The sequence below is a fragment of the Pseudorca crassidens genome, chromosome X (genome assembly GCF_039906515.1).
Source record: "Pseudorca crassidens isolate mPseCra1 chromosome X, mPseCra1.hap1, whole genome shotgun sequence".
In the NCBI taxonomy this organism is placed as follows: Eukaryota; Metazoa; Chordata; class Mammalia; order Artiodactyla; family Delphinidae; genus Pseudorca; species Pseudorca crassidens.
Genome location: NC_090317.1, coordinates 105,087,333 through 105,108,850, shown reverse-complemented (window position 1 = coordinate 105,108,850; position 21,518 = coordinate 105,087,333). Strand labels below are relative to the sequence as shown.

General features: G+C 36.8%; 1 protein-coding gene across 2 annotated transcripts in view; it reads right to left on the bottom strand.

Annotated features, from left to right (window-relative positions):
* The window catches only part of DMD (dystrophin), a 2,128,065-nt gene that overhangs the window by 1,188,797 nt on the left and 917,750 nt on the right, over window positions 1-21,518 (bottom strand). The window lies entirely within an intron of this gene.

Below are 21,518 nucleotides of genomic sequence, written 5' to 3'. Positions count from 1 at the left end.
AGAAATTTGCTATATGCTTGAAAAACTAATCAACATGTTTTTAGTGAACATCCATCATGTACTTTGTGTTGGACATAGTTTTAATGAAGATACTACTACTCTTGTCTCAAAGATTATATATATTAAAACTCTACTATGCTTTTGATGCTATGGGGAGACAAAATAAATTAATACTCTTGATCATTTCCCCATAAGAGCATATGATATAATTTACATAATAAAGAGTAGCTACAAATTATTATGATAAGAGCCAATATAAATAAGTGGAATGTAATGCTCCAAATGGGTAGAGGAATTGGAGATCATCTCCTGATGGGCTGATCCATGATGCCTTGATGGAAAGGGTAGCACCTGAGCAAGTCATTGAAGCATCATTTAATGAATATATATATACATATATTTAAATGTCTAATATCCCTTCTTTGATGGAGAAAATTAGTGCTCACCGAATTTTCCAGTATTCCCTATGTTTCCCACACTCCTTTGAGGTTGCACTGGGACCAATCTGATTGAATACTGAGAAGTGGGAATGTGGAGGAAGTGATACATTATTTCTTATGTGAGGCACTTAATAATCAGTGCCCATTCTTCAGTTCCCCTTTGGCAATGCCCCTGAAGTTTACATAATGAGGTAGCAGAACCAGAGAGGGAAGCATTCTAGGTCCCTGAGTCACTGTATGGAGGAGAGTTGCCTGTTTTAAATCAGACATATGAGCAAAAAGAAATTAAGCATTTATGTCATTGAGACTTAAGGGTATTTTTTGTGGCAGCTATTATTAATTGCTCTGACTAAACATCTCACCTTTGTGGTTAGTGGTATCCTGCTTTTCCTTTGGGGGAGATGAATCTTTCCTCATTCCACATGATCTTGGGGGGTCTTTTAATCATAGTGCTCTGCAAATTCTATAAAAGGGTGGGACAAGGACCCAATCTAGGCCAATTAGATTCAGGAATTTGAATCTAGAGTTGAGAGAAACAGGGACAGGAGAGTTTATAGCTAAGCCATTTTGATGACAGGACCCATAAAAGTAATTTTCCTTGAGCTCTGTGTTCTCAGTGCTGTCCTACCTGGGCCGTGGCTGCCTTTTTTTCTTTCATTTCCGTGAACTACCTGATATCTTCCCAATAGATTCCATTTCTCTTTAGATAAATGGATTCCTTCTGGTTCTTATAACCAAGCTTCCTAGTGGTATAAGTGAAGAGGATTTGTATATGTGAAATTATATTCCAAAGAAGTGTCTTCAGAATAAGGACATTTTAGATAAAATAAGTCCAGTTTGCTGTAGAGTTGTGTGGAATTGCAAGTCAGAGAAGCTAAGTTAGGGTTGTGAATGCCAGGCTATGAATTTTAAATGTTAGCCTCTGGGCTAGGGGGGTTATAAAATCAAATGCCTTCAGGGGACATTTGGGACACATCAAATTGTAAAGCTGTACAAGGTATAAAGCAGTAAGTGCCAAACTGACTGTGTTGACCAGTTCAACCCCTGACCTGTTTTAGTGCCTTTTAAAGCTCCCTGCAGGCCAAAGAAAACAACCAAGCAAAGCACATCCCTCCAGCTCTCTTGTCTCCAGGGGCTACCAGTTTGAAACTAAGACTATCAATAGAGAACAATAGAAGGTTTCTGTGCTGGGGAATGTGAGGCAAGATGTGCTGCTTTAGAAAGATTAACCTGTCAAAATATAGACAGGGGTTGGGTGGAGAGAGAGCTCTTACAAGGAATCTATTGACTTGAGACTGATGTCAAGAAGAACGAAAGGAAAGTGAGGACATAAAAAGAGTTGTAAAGGAAGACTCTGCAGAACTGGGTAAACGCTGAAATGTGGAATTAAAGTGCAGGGAGGAATAAAGAGAGGACAATAAATGTTTTTGCCTGAGAGCTTCATAAGAAATAGTGGTGGTATGTTCATGGAATTGGGAAGCCTAATTAAGGTACAGGTTTTGTGGATTAAAGCGGTGGTGCTACTGATCTGGTCAATTTAAGATGATTTTACAAAATTTGTGAGTTTGTAATTCTTTATCTTATACTTAATAGCACTAACACCTCAAAACAACAACCTACAAACATCTCCCTATGGGAACTAGAAAGATAGATAGATAGATAGATAGATAGATAGATAGATAGATAGATAGATAGATAGATGGATAGATAGATAGGCAGACGGATTTTTTTTTTAATTGAATGACTGACCAAGGAAAACTACTGAGCTCAAGAAAGCCAGTTTGTGATTTATCTGGAAGGCTCTTACGTGGTGTGGGCAGTAGAGCAGAATAATGGTGGAGTACTACTTAATTCCAGGACTAAATATTTTAAACAATTATAAGTAATGTTATAAAATTTGAACATTGTAATTTTTGGAAGAAATATGTTCCATTTCTATACCTGAATATTAGACCATTTTTTAGGTATTTGATGGAAATTGAGCTTATAAAAAATGATTGATTATAAATAAAGTAATAACTCCCTACACACCCAGACTCATTTGAAACCGAGGACTTATCCTAACAATGGCATAGTTCAAATGTATCATGCAGGTCCATGAACTAGTATCAGAATCAGACTGGAATGCTTTTATTGCCTTATTTAATGTGTGCACTCACATAGCAATCATATTAGCCACAAATGAAAGTCAGTAGCTTGTGAGTGAAGACCAGAAAAAATAAAGGTACATATTTTATGATTCTACTTTTATAACATTACAGAAAATGCAAACTAATCTATAGTGTCAGACAGCAGATCGATGATTTCCGGGAGTGGAGGTAGGGCAGGAGGGAAGGGTTACTAAGAGGTCACTTATGAGGGTGATGGTTATGTTCATTACCTTGATTGTGGTACTGCTTTCACTGGTGTATACACATATCAAAACTTATCAAACTGTATTATTTAAACATGAGGTTTATCGTATGTCAATTACACCTCAATAAAACTATTAAAATGGATAGTAGCTGGGCTCTAACACTACTTAAATGCATTAGTAGGTATAAAATATTTACTTAAAAACAATTTATGCTTCCTCAATGAGAGTAATTGACTACTACAGTGGATGCTGTGGTGTGTCACCGAAATTTACCAATTACAAATGAAGCATGCATTCTCTGACTGCTGTGTTACCTTCTAACAAATCACCATTTAGCCCTTCTCAGAAATTTCCCTGAGAAGACAGGAGCTTCCTTGCCCAAGATTATACTGCCTGGAAGTGGGTAGGTGGAAGACTCATATCCAATGACAGATGGATTTAGAGCCACAAAACTCCAACCGCTTTGCCTCACTCAGGAATACTCTGAATGACCATCCCAACTCCACATGGGACTGGCTGAGATCTCTCTTGTAACTACAACACAATTTCAATGCCTCCCTATGTCCAACCCTGTCCCCTTTATTCTCTTGCAGCTGTTGTTTTTAGAGCACTCCCTAATAAACCTTCTGCATGGAAATCTCTGTCTCAGAGTCTGTTTCTCGAGGAACCTAATCTAAGACAACAACCTATATGGTGAAAATCTAAAGGGCAGAATACAGAACTACATACCGGAAGATGTCACCTAGATACCATCATGAAAATTTCTATCAGTATTCATAAAGATTCATTATATACAATGATAGCCATCTTTGTTCATTGCTCATTCACCTTGTTACTAGATTTCTGGAATAGGATATAGAAGTCTTTAAAGAAAAATGAAGAAAGAGATATGGTGAACACTTGGCATGTGATAACAGAGAATCTTTTGCAGAATGTCAGCTATTAGGGACATTTTCATGCTTGGCAGAATAACTGTCATTAAATTTTAGTACATGAAGTCACAACATTTTGTTATCTTACTAGATCCATCTACCATGTCAAAACAATATGAAACATGCCAATAGAAATTACATTTCACTACTGTTATTGCCAGAAACTTGGCAAAATGGTCTCTTATTTTGTAAATTTATTAAAATAATACCATTAAGAAAAATGGAATTAACTAGATGCTAACTTTCCAGGATCACTTTTCACTAAGTGAAATTGCCATTAGAATTCTTTCCTTAGAATGAAGAGAGTGGTTTCCAAGAAAACCGCAATTGATTTTCACCACCTAGCAACATGAAACACATATCTTAGCCCTGGGAGACAAATGAAAGAAAAGAAAAATTTCTTCTACTAGAAGACCATCCAGGATATTGAGTGGTAATAGACATCTTCCATCTAATGACAGACATGAGGAGGGAAACAAGGCTTTAATAACTGAAACAATTCTTCCTTCCCCTTCTACCCACTCTCATCTATCCCATAGGCACTGATTTCAAAACTCATTTCAAAGGTTTGGCATCCAAATGAAGAAATGTAAATGAAGCTAACTTCACAACTACCTTCATACAGTCCAAGAGACTTGCTTTCAGTAGAATAAACAACAAAATGTCTATAGGTTTCCTTAATGTAGAAAAACAACCCATCTATATAAAAAGGCAGTATAATCAGTACATTTTACTTTCTGCGTTTACTTACTAAAGCTAAATGACATTTTTATTTTGACTTTTTGTCTTCAAAGTCCATTATCTTATTAATAATAGAACATCTGTGAGATAAGTATTCTAAGTTCTGTCCATTGGCAGTCTTTGATATAAAGATTTAGGCCTCATGGGAAGAAATGTTATCATGAAAATCATTTAGAGAGCGAGTTCATAGAAAACATTTCATGTTTATATTTTCTAATATTCACAAAGTTACTCCCTATGAAACAGTTCTTGGAAAATATCATTGATAAAAGACATATGACTAAGATACTTCAAAGCAAAAGCAGAAATACTGAAGTGTTATACAGATAAGGAATCCAATTTTATGGCTATTGATAAGACTGATAGAGCAGTCTTCATACAAGGTATATTTCGTAGTACCTTTTCTTTATTTATAACTTCAAGAAGACACATGGTCCAGTCCAGCCAATAAATGGCTATGTAGTAATGGTTATTAAATTATTATAATAATAATTGCCTATGTCTTTCATGATTGATATGTCACCACCCCCAAAGGGACCGTGAGGCAGTCTGTACTGAGGCTAGTGAAAACCTAATGCTCCCCTTTAGCTAGGTTGTGATCTATTTTCTTGCTATATACAGAATCCTGAGAAAAAGGGACTGAAAGTAATTCCAGTGCTTTTAAACCCAATCTACAATTTAATTTCCTTTGTGACCTTTGAAACATCACAGTTATAGAAGTCTAGCTTTCCTATTTCCCCTGATTTTCCACAGGTATTTCCTTATTAAGAAACAAAACAAAACAACCTTCACACAATTTGCAGCCCTCTTTCTTTCAATAAAAAAAGGATTTTCACTTATTTCATCTTCCTGTGTTCTTCAACCTTAAAAAACTTCAAGCCTTGCTCATGTCTCCCTTAAACTTTATACATAACAAAAGCCTCACTCTTTTTCTGTCATCTAGTCGAGTCTTCTAGATCTCTAATCCTTCGTATTACTCTTCATGTTACCACTCATAAACCAAATGATTTTTATATGGCAAAAAATGTTGATCATGAGGTAGAATTAACTAATGAGCAAAATTTGTCTTCATTCGTTTCTAATGAGAACTAATTTATTCTTACATTCTCTAGGGATATCCAAAGAATTGTGTTTTGATCTTCCAAGACTTTAACTTTGAAAATGCTAGAATGAGTAATGAATGTCGAACCAACACCATGCATGCTGGTCCAAACAAGTAATAGAGGCCTTCTGGGATTCTGCAACCATATAAAAGTAATCATAATTTTAACTTGTCCTTTGACACCAGAAACAAGACTTTTGGATAATTTGTAGACCACTTGGAATAAATTTGGCATACAAATAAAATCTTCTTAAATTAATCCTCTGAGAAATCTCCCAAATATTTATTGGTGATAGAAAACACAAATTCAAGTCTTTTATGCCATTCAAGAATTTCACTTAAGTAGGACTGTGTCCATAATTTTCAATTTCTAGTTCTAATTGTGTCACTAACTAGTGTGAATCCCACTTAAAAAATAAAACTATGTCTAAATCCTTTTTACAACTGTAAAGCAAAACTCAATAATTCAACGACCTAACAACAGTTAAGTATATGCAAACAACAAAGGTAAACATCAGTAAAAGAGTAAACAAACAAGTCAATGAGGAATAATGGGAAAGAAAGTTGCAGAAACATCAGAATGCAAATGCTTAGGATAAGGCAGGATCTAGAGAGCTGGAGGAATCAGAAAAGTAGCCTAAATATGCAAAAGAATGAACAGGTGGATAAGGAAGTTCAGTGGCTTTATTTAGTGCAAAAATCCCCCCCCCCCCACCGCTTCACACTGTAGCAGATCCAGTTGGAACCTCACCCATTCTCTTGGCTCTTGATGCTCCAGTGTGCCTTTGGCTGATGTCCAACTGCCCTCAACTATATGTCTTAGTCTGAGGGCTTTCTTTTTGTAGCAGAGAACACACTACAGCCAAGTGCACGACAGGCTGGAAGTGCTTGCAAAAGACACACGAACACCCTGATCAGCCCTTAAAAATGATGAGTAAGGGTTGGAGTATAAACATCACAGCTCTCTTGCTCCTTGCCTAAAGTAACTGCATAATATCTGTTTTGTGGTTTCCTAGACCTTCTCCATGGAATTAAGCTCCAGTCTCCTACAGCAGTGGCTGACTTGATAAAACTCTTTACAGGTTACTTTCTCTTACTTTTCTCACCACCTCACTATACCCTACCACAATTTTCTGAGGTCACCTCCCAAATAAACAACCTAAACTCAAATCCTTGTCTCAGGATTTGCTTTTGGAGGAAGCCAAACCAAGACACTCTTAACCCCAAAATGTTTATTAAGACCCAAATCAATCCTTAACCAAAGCTAGCCTGACCCTGTAGATAGAGTTAAGGAAAAGCACAGAACTGGATTGGAAAATCCATTCATGCTTTTTAAACAATGTAGCATGTGCTCTTCGAGACAAAGTAAGTGTAATGGGATACACAGAGACCTAGTAGAAGGAAAGAGAGCATATTCAATAAATTATTAAATACCAACTAATGATAGGGTTTCAAAGGATAGGTCTTTAAGAAATTTGAATTATGATATAAGTAAAAATATAACAATTTCCAAGCATTGGATTCTACATAAGCGTACAAAAGATAGTTATTACAAGAAGGTTGTACCTCATCAAAAATAAGCTTTGTTTTGTTTATTTTTCTCATACTATTAAGCTGCTGAAATATAAATTTGATGAAGTCCCTTCCTTGTCATTGAATTCTGTGGAGTTTTATTTGTGAGAAAAGAAAATTTCCCTTTAGAAGTGTTGGCTTGGATTAGAAAATGCTTTATTATGTGCATTGCAAACCTACTTATTTACCACAGCTAGACAGAGACTCCTTCTTACTCTGTCATGCAGCTGCTTGTTTTTAAACAAATTTTGCCAAGAGACATAAACCAGATGGCCTTCTTCAAGGGTATATTGCGAGCCGTGATAGTCAGCTTATGGTAGTTTCAAGCAGCAGACAGCTGGGTAAGGAAAGTCATGATGCTATTCAGAAATCCAACTTCCAAGTATGCCAAAGCACAAGGAGGCTCTCAAGTTGGTAAATAAAATTCTGATTTCAAGTTGGTTTTAATATCCTATTTTTTCAGGGGTCTTTAAACTGCTGCTTCATAATATTACAGTTTTTATTTTGTAAAACAGAAATACCCCCAACACATTATATTAGAGATAAAACTTGTGGAAAAAATGGATTCAGGACACAGTTTCCAGTGGAATCAACAAGCTCTAGGTTGGACTTTCTCAAATAGTTAGAAAAGTGCCATCAGTAAAGTTTGCTGAAGCTGTGACATTCTACTGTGGTAGTGTAATATATTAAATTGTCATTGTGAATTCCATTCTGTAGTATTATTATGTATCCTCATTCTTGACATGTTTTTTTGGCGAACAGAGTGTATTCCTCTGCTCCTGGACTTTGGTCTTGCCACGTGACTTGCTTTGACCACTGGATGTGGACAAAAGAGGCAGTTTGTTAGTTCCAAGGCAAGGTCTTCAGAAGCATTATGTGTTTCTGCTTGCCCTTCTGAGAGCTTCTGAACTCTGCCATGGAAGCACATGCCCTAAGTATCTGCTGCCCTTCCAGCCTGGACCCCAGGGTGAAACACACACATCAGGCCTATTCATTCAACCTACAGTCCCACAGGCTAAAACAGAGTTCACTTAGAGTAGCCCTCTAATCATGAGAATAATTACTTATTGTTATTTTGGGGTATGTTTATTGCACATAATTACTGGGGCAGTACCTAACCAATAGTGGCAGACTTTGTTAAGGGCCCAATGGAAAGCTACCTTGGGTCACTCATATTACTGGGTGACAGGGAAAAAGGGATAAGACAAATATGAGAGTTGACATCAACATCTTAATCATGGTGCTATTACTTTATAGAAGGTACCCATAAAGATTACAGAATTGTACCTCTGATTATCTCAGAATTCTTTCAAAACAAAGGGCATGAGAAAGACAATGCTTAGTTTCCAACATTATCTTTGAATATTAGAAGAAGACAAATGAAAGGAAGAAAGAAAAAAATAAAGCATTTCAAGAGAAGCTACACAGACAGAATTTACCTTTTGTGAAAAAAATATACAGCTTAAATGTATTCAAACATAAACATTATTCAAATTGTAAGGATTTTTTAAATGTCCATCTAAGCTATTATTTATTTTTCTAAGTATCTAACCATTCTAGGAAATCACATAGAATATTTTAAAATGTGTTGTTTCAAGCAGAAATCTCTCAAAAACCACATCTTTAGCTTGTAATGGGCAGTCTTCCCTTGAGGAAACTGATGTTTTTCAAGAGGAATCTGAGACTGTCCGTGGATAAACTAAAACTAATAAGAAAATAATTCTTGTGAAAATTGCCTTACAGTCAAGAATTTGCAATTCTCACAGCGTAAACAGAATTTTTAAAGTGTTAGAATTTCGTAATGGCAACAAATCACGCTCCTGCCCACAGAATAGTAGAAGTTAAAATAAGCAAGCAAGTAAGCAAACAAACAAAAAGTTTGTTGACTTCCACCACAAAGTTATGTTGACTTTAGTGGCTAATGGGTATATTTTCTTTAGGGGAGTCTGCTTACTCCTCTCAAATACCATAATTATAGGAACATATCAAGATCTCAGATTACTCATATATTGCTATATCCATACTTCAAAGTCATAATTCAGTTTTATTACAGAAAAATGAAAGTAAATATGAGAAAATTTACCCTCCATAAATATTTTGTTGAATAAACTATAATGGAAATGAAGTTCTTGTTAATCAAAGAAACAAGAAGCTTATTCATTCCAAAATATTACAACTTTTGAGTCAGCAGTTTATCATTTAAATGTAAGGATTCATCAATTTAAAAATTAATATGTATTGAGCAACTACCATGGAATTATACTGTGTTTGGCTTATGGGGTGACAGAAGGTATATGGCACAGTTTCTGCCCTATAGGAACAAAAACTCTCCTGGATGGTACAGAGTTGCACACAGTTATGCAGGACATACAAATTTATGATAAGCACCTGTAAGAGCAGTACATGAACAGAGGGTTCTAGGAACACAGAAAATGAAATAATTGATTGAGACCAGCAAATGATTCCAAATAGTGATATCTGCATTGGGTCCTGAATGATGAGTAGGACTTTGACTACTACCAAAGAACAAGGCAGGGTTCCTCAAGCACTTGAGGAGATCCTTTACCACTTGGTTTTGCAAAGCATCTTATAGAATCACAGTCTATTTTTCTATAGATATTGAATGTGAAGATACCACCTTCTAAATACATCTCTTTGAAACACTGTGGTTTCAGATAAAATAGTTTAAAAACTTTTTATATGTACCTCTGCTTCTGCTACTGAAGACTGATGGCTGAAACAGAGAACATAATCCTTGAGCATGAGAAATCCTATATGAAATATATAGGAGACAAGGGACGCAGAGACAAGAGTTCATAACTTGGGTCAAAATATGGGCTCTGGCATATACTTCCTATGCGAGCTTGGGACAGTTATTTGTTCTCTCCAAATCTCAAGTTCCTCATCTGAAAATAAGGTTCTCCTGAGGATGAAATCATACATGTAAAGTGCTGAATACCTGCCTGGCCTGTAGCTGTTGCTAAAACAGAAGCTCTTTACTCTTATGCAACACCCATCTTACATGTCCAGAAAAGGGGATGTCCTGAAATTACAGTACATTGTCATAATTTTACCTTTAGTCTTAGATCCTTATTTTATAGTGGATCTTCTTGGAGTCAGTGATCTAAACTGCTACAGCTTACAAATGACCCAACTTAACTCAAAGTAAGTAAGTAGGGAACATATAACCTAGGAGCACTGTGAAAACCGAGTCATCCATCACCTTCCTTGGCTAAGCAGGGGCTTTGCTGGAAAGAGGGGCAAGAGTCAGGCAAAAATTAATTAATGAAAATTTGTTTTGAGGGCATGGAGAGAGAACAAGTGGGTACTGGGCAATGATGAAAAACTTCTACTTTTATATTGGCAGAATTCAGGAAGCCAGAGTAACATGTTTTCTCAATCAGAGTTCATAAAATTATGAAACAAAGTAGGGGAAGGAAATAATACTCAAAAAAGCTATACTTATTACATATTTCTGAGGGTTGTTTACAAAACAAAACAAAATATTACTTTCTCTATATATACATTGAAGACTGTTAGCTCTCTTCCAATATGCATTCTCCCACTTTTCTATAACTGTACACTTTTTGGCAGAGCACATAGCATTCAGGAATAAATGCAACACTTCTCAGCCTCCCTTGCAGCTTAGGTGTGGACATGTGACTGACTTTGGCCAATGAAGTGTAAGTGTAAGTAAAATGTGGTAGTTTCCAGGAAACTTCCCTAAAAGACTACTGGTGGGAATCCTTTTCCCCTTCTCCCCACCTCCTCCCATCCTGCTTCTTGGAATGTGAATGTGGTGGGACTCCATCTTGCAATGTGTAGATGAGGGCCTACCATATAAGAATAGCAGGGTAGAAAGCAGGAATGAGTAGAGCCATCATACCTGCTTTGACTGCATACTCCTAGGTTTTTAAGGAGAGAAAAATATGCTTCTGTCTTAGTGAAGGCATTACTGCCTTGAGCTTCTGTTACTCTCAGCCAAAACAAATTCAAAATGATAGAGCTAAGAGAATTCCTATAAAAGTGACATTTAGCACAATTTTGTTTTCTTCCAAAACTCATATGTCCCGTGTAGACAGAAAAAGATATATATATATATATTTAGAGAAGGGAAATTTTTGACATGACAAAGCCAAGAAACATACAATGAGTAAAGCTAAATAGTGGCATTATTTCCAAAATGAGGCTAGTCTTATAGGTTTCAAGTTGTTTTCTATACTAGAGCCTTTTTCCCTTTGGCAATGATGAAAGTAAAAATTTATTTAGATAAGAAACAAGCAAACTATAGCCCCCTGTACACTGAAGAAGTAGAATAGTCTATGGTGAAGAATGGAAATGTGTGTACACAGCTATCCTGGGAAACAAAAATGTTCAATTACTTTGAGAAAAAGATCCAGGATATTGATCTATGCTTAACTTTGAGATTATGTGAATTTTCTATCAAGTCTATTTCTTATCTGAAGCAAGTTTTAAACTAACCTCTATGTGAACTGTAAAGATTTATAAGAATCTGAAAATGTTAAAGATACAAGGCAAATGATCCTGTATGAAATGGCTATCATAAAAAGCAAATCACTGTGCAACACTTGAGTGCTTTGAACTAGCAGTAGGAACATACAGAAGGTAAGCTGGTGGGCAGAAACAAACTTATATGTAATGCATTTCAAAATGCAAATCAAAACTACAATGAGGTATCACCTCACACCAGTCACATTCAGAATGGCCATCATCAAAAATATCTACAAACAATAAATGCTGGAGAGGATGTGGAGAAAAGGGAACCCTCTTGCACTGTTGGTGGGAATGTAAATTGATACAGCCACTATGGAGAACAGTATGGAGGTTCCTTAAAAAACTACAAATAGAACTACCATATGACCCAGCAATCCCACTATTGGGCATATACCCTGAGAAAACCGTAATTCAAAAAGAGTTATGTACCACAATGTTCAATGCAGCACTATTTACAATAGCCAGGACACGGAAGCAACCTAAGTGTCCATCAACAGATGAATGGATAAAGAAGATGTGGCACATATATATATACAATGGAATGTTACTCAGCCATAAAAAGAAATGAAATTGAGTTATTTGTAGTGAGGTGGATGGACCTAGAGTCTGTCATACAGAGCGAAGTGAGTCAGAAAGAGAAAAACAAATACCATATGCTAACACATATATATGGAATCTAAAAAGAAAAAAAATAGTCTGACGAACCTAGGGGCAGGAAAGGAATAAAGACGCAGAAGTAGAGAGTGGACTTGAAGACACGGGGAGGGGGAAGGGTAAGCTGGGACGAAGTGAGACAGTAGCACTGACATATATACACTACTAAATGTGAAATAGATAGCTAGTGGGAAGCAGCTGCATCGCATAGGGAGATCAGCTCGGTGCTTTGTGACCATATAGAGGGGTGGGATAGGGAGGGTAGGAGGGAGACACAAGAGGGAGGTGATATGGGGATATATGTATACATATAGCTGATTCACTTTGTTATACAGCAGAAACTAACACAACGTTGGAAAGTAATTATACTCCAATAAAGATGTTAAAAAAATGTCCCCTTATTAAATAAATACAACAGGTCCCCTTCATTCTATTCCTTCACCAACTGTTCTCAACAACTAAACATTCACAGAAATTATATGTAAACAAAGAAATATAAACCAAAGGCTAGTTTAGGTATCTAATTAAAACGATATACTGTATCATGAATGGCTCACATGTTAAATAGAGTTTCAAAAAAAAGAGAATTGTGGAATAATTGTTTGTTGACAATTGACAGTCACTATGTTAACATTAAATACCTCCTAACACCAACTATATGGGATTATTTTGTAGTTTAAAGCTTTGCCTCTGGTAGTCAAACTTCCATGTAACTGGCATCGGCAGTCAAACCACAGACTTCATTTTGGGCTGCTGGGTGGAAACAAAAGATTTCTCTATTTCGCTCACAATTGCTCTCTCAGTGGTGTGCAACATGCAACAACTGGCCAGTGAAAGATATTCACGATAGCTAGGGATTAATTTAGATTATAAAGAGCCCCAGCAGAAATATAAACATGTGAACAGAGCAGCCTGACATAGAAGGCAGTGTGCAGGAGGGGGTGATCCCTAAATTGAAACACACAAGAGGAAACAGGGCAGAGAAGGTAGTGTAGAGGCTAAGCTTGGTGAAAGGAGATTATAGCAAATGACAGGTTGGTAAAAGATTCGCCTTTCCTAAAGTTTTGATGATTTATTTTTGGCATATATGATACATCAGCACTGTCAAATTATAGTTTTCATCATCATCATCATCATCAAATAGTATTTATTAACCAAATGTGCTGTACTGGACATTGTACAAGGAAGGAAAATTGATATGGTTTCTGATATCCAGTAACGAATAAAATAAAACTGACCAATCAATGTAGACAAATGTAGGGGAGCAGATAGTGAACAAGATGCTTACCTGGGGAACACTTGAAGGTTAACAATAAACTTTTAAATATTTCCAATGTTTAGGTGAATTGGGGAGTGTATGGGTGTGTCTATGTATGTTTCCTGATAGATCTGTGGAGATAAAAGTGTATTATTTTCTTTACAGAGATAACTAAGTTCTAAAAATGAATTCTATCGAATCAATTATTTAATAAATAATTATTTTCAAAAACATATCTTGATTTTTTTTTTTTTTTTTTGCGGTACGCGGGCCTCTCACTGTTGTGGCCTCTCCCGTTGCAGAGCACAGGCTCCGGACGCGCAGGCCCAGCAGCCACGGCCCACAGGCCCAGCCGCTCTGGGGCATGTAGGATCTTCCCTGCCCGGGGCACGAACCCGCGTCCCCTGCATCGGCAGGCGGACTCTCAACCACTGCGCCACCAGGGAAGCCCCCATATCTTGATTTTGAGAACCAAATCAGAAGCCTTCCCCATACACCATGGTCTCAGCAGCATGAAAAAGTGGGACATAAAGAGAAAATGTCACTTCTTCCTCAATTTAACACATCTTCCTCTGCAGTGTCCCCATGAATGAATGCATGAGAATACTTTCCCTTGGTCAGTACAACAATGATTCTGAAATGAGATGTAAAAAAATTTCCCATATTCAGGGTATTTTTTTTTTACTTCTTACTTCTTAATTCTACCAAGTTCAAAAAACAACAGTAGAATTATGTATTGGCACTTATACATATACCTGGGAGGGGAAACAAAGATCCAATCTGGCATAAAAATCTTTACATTTAGTAGAGACTAATTCTAAGACTGCAGTGTTAATCTTTCCTGAGTTGTCAGGATCCTGTGTGTGCTTCTCATGTATCTTCCCAAATACATATGGCATTGTGACAAACAGAAGAGGCTGCTAATGCTGCTATAGCTGAATGTCTCATTTAGGAACAAACAATTCTGGAAAAGCTCCCAGATTATACATCTGTTCCTCTAGCTTCCACTTTAGAGGATAAAATTGTATGGTGATGCCATAAGGATTAATATATTATTCCTCTCCTCTATGGGTAGTGTGTGGTTATTTCCCTCACCTTGACATAAGAGAAAAATATTTATTGAATGCTCCAGTAGAAAAATTACAACTGAGATAGCAAACGCTTATGAGAAAGTTGCATTTTGAGTGGGCTTGCAGAATTACATGCTTGTCCCCCAGAATCTGAATACAGAGATGATTAAGGCACTCTCTCTTCAAGTCAGATTTCTTTGGTTTCTATTCCTGTTTTCTCTCGTTTCATTTCTTTCATTGTCTCACAGCAGCAAGAGTCTGTAAGCGCATTAATACTGTGGGCTTGGCGCTAAGGGAGCCAAACAAATAAGAAATCCCTGGGGAAGCGGTTTCCAGCTCTCCCATTCCCAGCATCCTGTTGACATGTGGCACTGTGGTCCCAGCATGATGGTGGGAAATTCAGGAAAGCTTTCTCTAGAGTGGTGGTGCTCACAAACTTATCCTAGAGTCTGTACTGGCTTATTATAAAGTGTTTGGAAGTCCAGGGTGAAAGGCTAAAAATAGAACAATGTAACATGCTTTTCTTAAAACTACATATTTTTTTTTTTAAATTCTGAGATCGGGGCCTTCTTGTACTTAAAAATGTACGTAGTTATGATTTTTTTAATTTTAAGTGTAAATTTCATTCAAGTACAGCATACACACAGAAAAGTACACAAATCACAAGTGCACAGTTCCATACATTTTCTTAAGGGAAATGTACCAATGCAACTAGCATCCAGATGAATAAAACGTTACTCAGAACACCAGGACTTGCTCCTGCCCTTGTTAATTTCTATTCCCCACAAAGGTCACCATATCTGACCTTTAACCCCTGATATGCCTGTTTTGGAGTTTTATATAAATGGAATCATACAACATATATCCTTTTGTGCCTGGCTTCTTTTATGCAACATGGTTTTCCTATTTCTTATTTTATGAACTATCATTGGTAATAGAATTTGATTTTTTAAATGCCCTCACACTGTCAGACCAGAATCTTGTTGTTACACAATAATGCCATCTTATGGCTACAGAGCAATTTGTAGTCTAGAAACTGCTTTCACTTTTTAAATCGTATTTGATTTGTGCTATTCTCTAAGACTTGAGGAATAATTTCCTGAAAATGGGGCAAATTTATTAATGGTTTGAGGGATAGGAAAGGTGGTAACAGAAAGAAAGGAAAGACAACAAAGTATCTGGCACTTGAAAGGTCCTCCTTAAATGCTTGTTGGAAGAAGGAAAGCACATTGTTTCTCTAATACTAGGTAGATATTATGTTAATTCTTTATTTTCATGTGTTTCCTGTAGGTATCTTTTATAAACAGTGAGCAATCCACCAAGAAATAGATGAAAATAGCATTTAGCAACAATGTTAATTTCTCATAAAGTTAAATATTTATCTTGCATTTATATATACGGATATCTATCCATATACATGGATATGTATATGCCCACATAGGATTCATGGATTTAATATCTACTGTGTTCACCATCTGTGTTTCCATGGAAAGGAGCCACTTTTAATACTTCGAGGATTTGTAAGTTTACTGAGGCACATGTTGAAATTCTATTTGCTGGAAGACAACGTGTGGAAGCTGGTCTCCTAGATAATGAGTGAGCAGTCACAGTCAATCTGGATTTTAATCCTCTACTTGCCTTGACTTAGACGGTAATGTCTGTTTTACTTTATGACATTTAATAGAGGTGAGTTCTGCCATTATGACGTTCATAAATCTGTTGATTAAGGATGGTCTCAGCAACTATGCCTTAGGCATGCCAAGAGACTAATGCATTTTCTCATATCTGTAACTTATTTGTGAGTAAACTCTGTAGATCTATTAGAGCTAAATATTTTGGTGAAATAGAAATATGCAGATGTGTCACGTAGCATGTGTTTGGCAAGTCACTTAACATCTTTGTGATTTAGTCTCCCGTATAAAATAATGAAGCAGGATAAAATTACTAAGGTATTTTCTAGCTGTAAAAAAGTCCTGTGTTATTAACTATCTATAATAGTTTAGATTATTATTCAGCAAATATTCATTCTTCTTTCCCTTCCACTGTAGGAAGAGACTACTTCCCCATTCTACTCATGTCAGGCTTGCTTTGGCCAATGGCATGTGAGTGGCTTAATATGATCACAGGTCATAAGTGCTCTTAGGAGATTAGGCTTGGTTCATGCTCTGGTGACCCGTCATGAGCAGACTGTGCCACTGATCCTTCATCTTAAGCCCAGAATAAATATATATGTAACAGACCTTAACCCAGCACACATCCTAGAGCCTAGCCCAGTTAACCATAACTTGAAACAGCTGCCCAGCCACACTCAGCCTAAGTCAGCCAAAACACAGACAACCTAAAGATCCATAAGCATGAGAATAAAGGCTTGTTTTAAGCCATCGAGTTTTTGGGGTGATTTGTATCGCCATATTACGGTAATAGCTGACTAATATACTATCATACCTGGATCATATGTGAAAATATACTAATACCTTCTTACTGGCTCAAAGGTATTTTGTTTTAACCTCAAGTTGACTTACTTAAAAAAAAAAAATCAGTAGTTTTTTGTTGAGAACCCAACATGAGGGTATTTAAAAATGTACAGCTTCTATTCATGAGAAAAATGCAAATCAAAACTACAGTGAGGTATCACCTCACACCAGTCAGAACGGCCATCATCAAAAAGTCTACAAATGACAAAACCTGGAGAGGGTGTGGAGCAAAGGGAACCCTCCTACACTGTGGGAATGTAAACTGGTGCAGCCACTATGGAAAACAGTATGGAGGTTCCTTATAAAACCAAAAATAGAATTACCATATGTTCCAGCAATCCCACCCCCAGGGCATATATCCAGAGAACACTCTAATCCAAAAAGATACATGCACCCAAATGCTCACAGCAGCACTATTTACAATAACCAAGATATGGAAGCAACCAAAATGTCCATCGACAGATGAACAGATGATGTGGTATATACATACAATGGAATACTACTCAGCCATAAAAAAATAATGAAAATGCCATTTGCACCAACATGGATGGACCCAGAGATTATCATACTAAGTGAAGTAAGTCAGAGGAGGACAAATATCATATGATATCACTTATATGTGGAATCTAAAATATGACACAAATGAACTTACTTACAAAACAGACTCACAGATATAGAAAACAAACTTATGGATACTAAAGGGGAAAGGGGGTGGGGGAAGGATAAATTAGGAGTTTGGGATTAGCAGATACAAACTACTACATATAAAATAGATAAACAACAAGGTCCTACTCTATGGCACAAGGAACTATGTTAGATATCCTGTAAAAAAAAAATAACGGAAAAGAATATGTATATATATGCATAACTGAATCACTTTGCTGTACACGAGAAACTAACACAACATTGTAAATCAACTATACTTCAATTTAAAAAAAAGAATCTATAGCTTCTAGTCTCTCTAAGGATTCAAAAATCTACCATTGTATGGGCTTGGTGGGAGATAAATTCCTGACTATCGCCGCAATGGATCCCAAATTCCAGCTATTTATTTTCCCTAACCCCTGGCAGTTAGAACCTACTTATATGACTGAAGTATGCCTTATTACAGGAGTTGGCAATTTATGGCCCACCAGCAAAATCTGGCCTACCACCTGTCTTTATAAATAAAGTTTTATTAGAACAAGCCATCCCCATTCATTTGTATATTGTCTATGGTTTCTTTCACCCTGCAACAGCAGAGTTGAGTAGTTACAACAGAGATCATAGGACCTGCAAACACTAAAATATTTACTAACTGGCCTTTCAGAGAAAAAAATATCCATCTCCTGCTTTACCAAATAATTCTGTCAGAAACCTTAATTCTAAAATTAGTGACACAAAAAGAAATAATAATTTTGATACTTTTTGGCAGGATAGTAGCAACCAATATCCAGTGGCAATGGTACCTCTTGTGGACCAGTGGACCACGGCAGTGACAGAAGTTTATAATTCAGATTCATCTTATAGCTTGATGCTGGGTGTGTTTCTGGGTGCATATCCTGGTCTTCCTTGACAATTTCTGCCCATATTTAAACCTGACTCGCAGGCCTTTCCATTGATTCCATGAGTTACCTGATATCCTTCCAATTATATTATCCTACCTAAGGTAACTGGAGTTACTTTCTGTTAGTTGTAACTCAGAACCTTGAACAGTCCACTGAACTTGCTTTATTCCTGACTCTGAGTAAGATGCTCCTATTCCACTCCCCAAGGATCTTGTTCTCACCCTCTCACATCGCTCACATCTGTCAACCTGTAATTTATTGGCTGTTTGTCCATTTTCTCTCTAGGACTGGGAGGTTCTTCAAATCAGGGACTGAATTTAAATCAACTCTCCATGGTGCTCAGGAAAATGTGAAAGCATATAAGAAAGAATTAGCAGGCATGAAGACTATAAGAGCCAGAAGACCATTATTTTTATCTTCAAAATTGCCAAGCTTGATCGAGTCATTATCATGTATAAGCAGTCTGCTAAGCACTCTACATACATTGTGTCATTTAATCCTCATAACAACTCTATGACTTAGAAAATATTTTTATCCCATTTTATAGATAAGGGAATTGTGGAGCATAAAGGTTAGGGAACTTGTTCAAGGACATAAATCCAGTCAGCAGGAAAGCCAGGATTCCAAAACAAGTTGAACTCTAGTGTCTGTGCTCACAAGCAATAACTTAAAACAGTTTTACTTGTGACTAGACTAAAAGTCACAGGAAATTTAGCAGCTCCTGACCAATTCCTAGAGGAACCCAGTTAGAGAAAAATTAGGATACTTTTGCAGAATCTGGATAAGAAAAGAGTGGGTCTACTGGCGTTAGTGACACACTATCTCTTGCCAGACATAGGAAAGACCCCACCCAGACATGGGGTGAGAATTCAGGAAAGACCTCACCCAGATGTGGGGTGAGAATTCAGCTTACTCCCTCTGTGGAATGGCATTAGTCTTCTGCTTCTTTTAAAGACTATGGTTGAAGGTGAACTGAAAGGGAAAGAGTTGTATGACTGTCATAAGGGAATACCCAGCTCACAGACCAAAGATGACATAAAGTGGGGGAGAAGTCTCAGAAAGCAGAAAGTTTCACCTCTGCTTTCGTGCAAGAATGGGAGGTGTCTATAGAAGCACAGTAACCACTGGCTACCCAAGAACCCTGCAAGGTTCTTAAGGGATAGTGTTGGTGGCCTTGGATGGCTGGAAGAAAACACTGAGAGAAGACAACAAAGACAAAAACATCTCCAAAGTGGAATGAGCACCCCAAAAGACAGTGATGAAATTGACCTCATTGGAGCAACTTGTAAAAGCTCATTTTGACTCAATGTGGGCTACTGAGAGATGTACCATGATGGCAATATGAGTTTGTGTTTTGCAGCATATACATAGGGTTGCTGAGTTTCTTTCCCTTTATCAAGAATGGCTTTGGATACCCTAGGGCCCACTGTTTTCCAGTAAGTTGAGATAGAACTACTGGACCATCCAGGGAAACATATTCTCAGGCTTCTTGCAGGAGGCTTCAGTCCATACACACTGAACATCCACTTCGTGCTCAAGACTACCTTAATCCTGAGCATACCACACAAAATAAAACACAGCTTTTGTCTCTCAGGTGCTTGCGCAGGAGGCATAAAAGGAAAAAATCAATCAATAAAATCGACTGCTATGTAGTAAATTCTAGGAATAGGTCACTTTGGAGCAGGTCCTCTACAGAGTAGCCACCAAGTCTGGTGACATCTGCAAATACATAAATAGTATGTTGATATATTCCATTAATGTTAAACTAATATCTAACTTTCTATGATCAACTAATATTTTTAGGATTTTAAGAAGGAAATAACATCTCATATGAGACTTGAAGGGCAGGTAGGCCAGAGAGGGCAGAAAACATTTGTGAATCTTTAAATCAATTTAATAGTGATAGAGCAGAATTTGGAGGGGTTGTAGGGCAGGCAGGAATTGATAAACAGTGAGGCTGACCAGAGGAGCAGGGGTCATGTGAAAGCCTTATATCCCCAATTAATAAATTTGCACTTTATTCTAAAGGGAATGTAAGTTTTCTTACACTTCAGAAAAACAATTCTGGATGAAAGATAATGGGGAACAAAGTGGGGATGATCACTGGAGACAACTGAGATTTCTGCTAGAAGTATTGATTTAGGAATCTAATGCAGTAAATGAAGAACAAAAATAGAAGTAAAGATGGCAAGAAATGGACAGATCTGAGAGATATTAAGGAGGTTCTTTGTAATTATTAAAAATGATTTGATTTCCTCTGAGAATAATGAAGAAGATGGTCTTGAACAAATCTTTGAAACCAATTGTTTTAAGCCATTACAACTTTATTCCTTTTAACCTAAAATTGGAAGATAAAACAATATCTTCTTGTAGTATGAGGCTAAGAAATGTATGTGACTTTTAAAAATCTGGTCAACAGTTGGATATTTTAATTAAGGGAAGCACTAAAAATTAATTATTTTAAATCAACAAATTCCTTGTAGCAAAAAAGTGAGGGGACTTCCAAATGTAAAGGATCACCTTCAAAACAGAAACAACACACGAAAATCAACTTTGTGTTGCCAGCTTATATTTCCAATATATTAATCTAAGTATATCAAATGGTTATAAATCTATAGGATACAGATTTGACCAAAGGTATACAATTTATATTGTACAATTATTTAAACCACCTCAATTAAATGACCAGATGGGTTTTGACATTACTTGAAATTTTAGAGGATATTATAGTGCTCCAACGTAATACTAACTTCAGTACAGAAAAATTTGTTGAATTCAGCTCATTAGTCTGAACTGTTCATCATTATTTTTTCTTACTCCACTTACCTTTTTCCAGTGAAAGTGATACTTCTCCCTC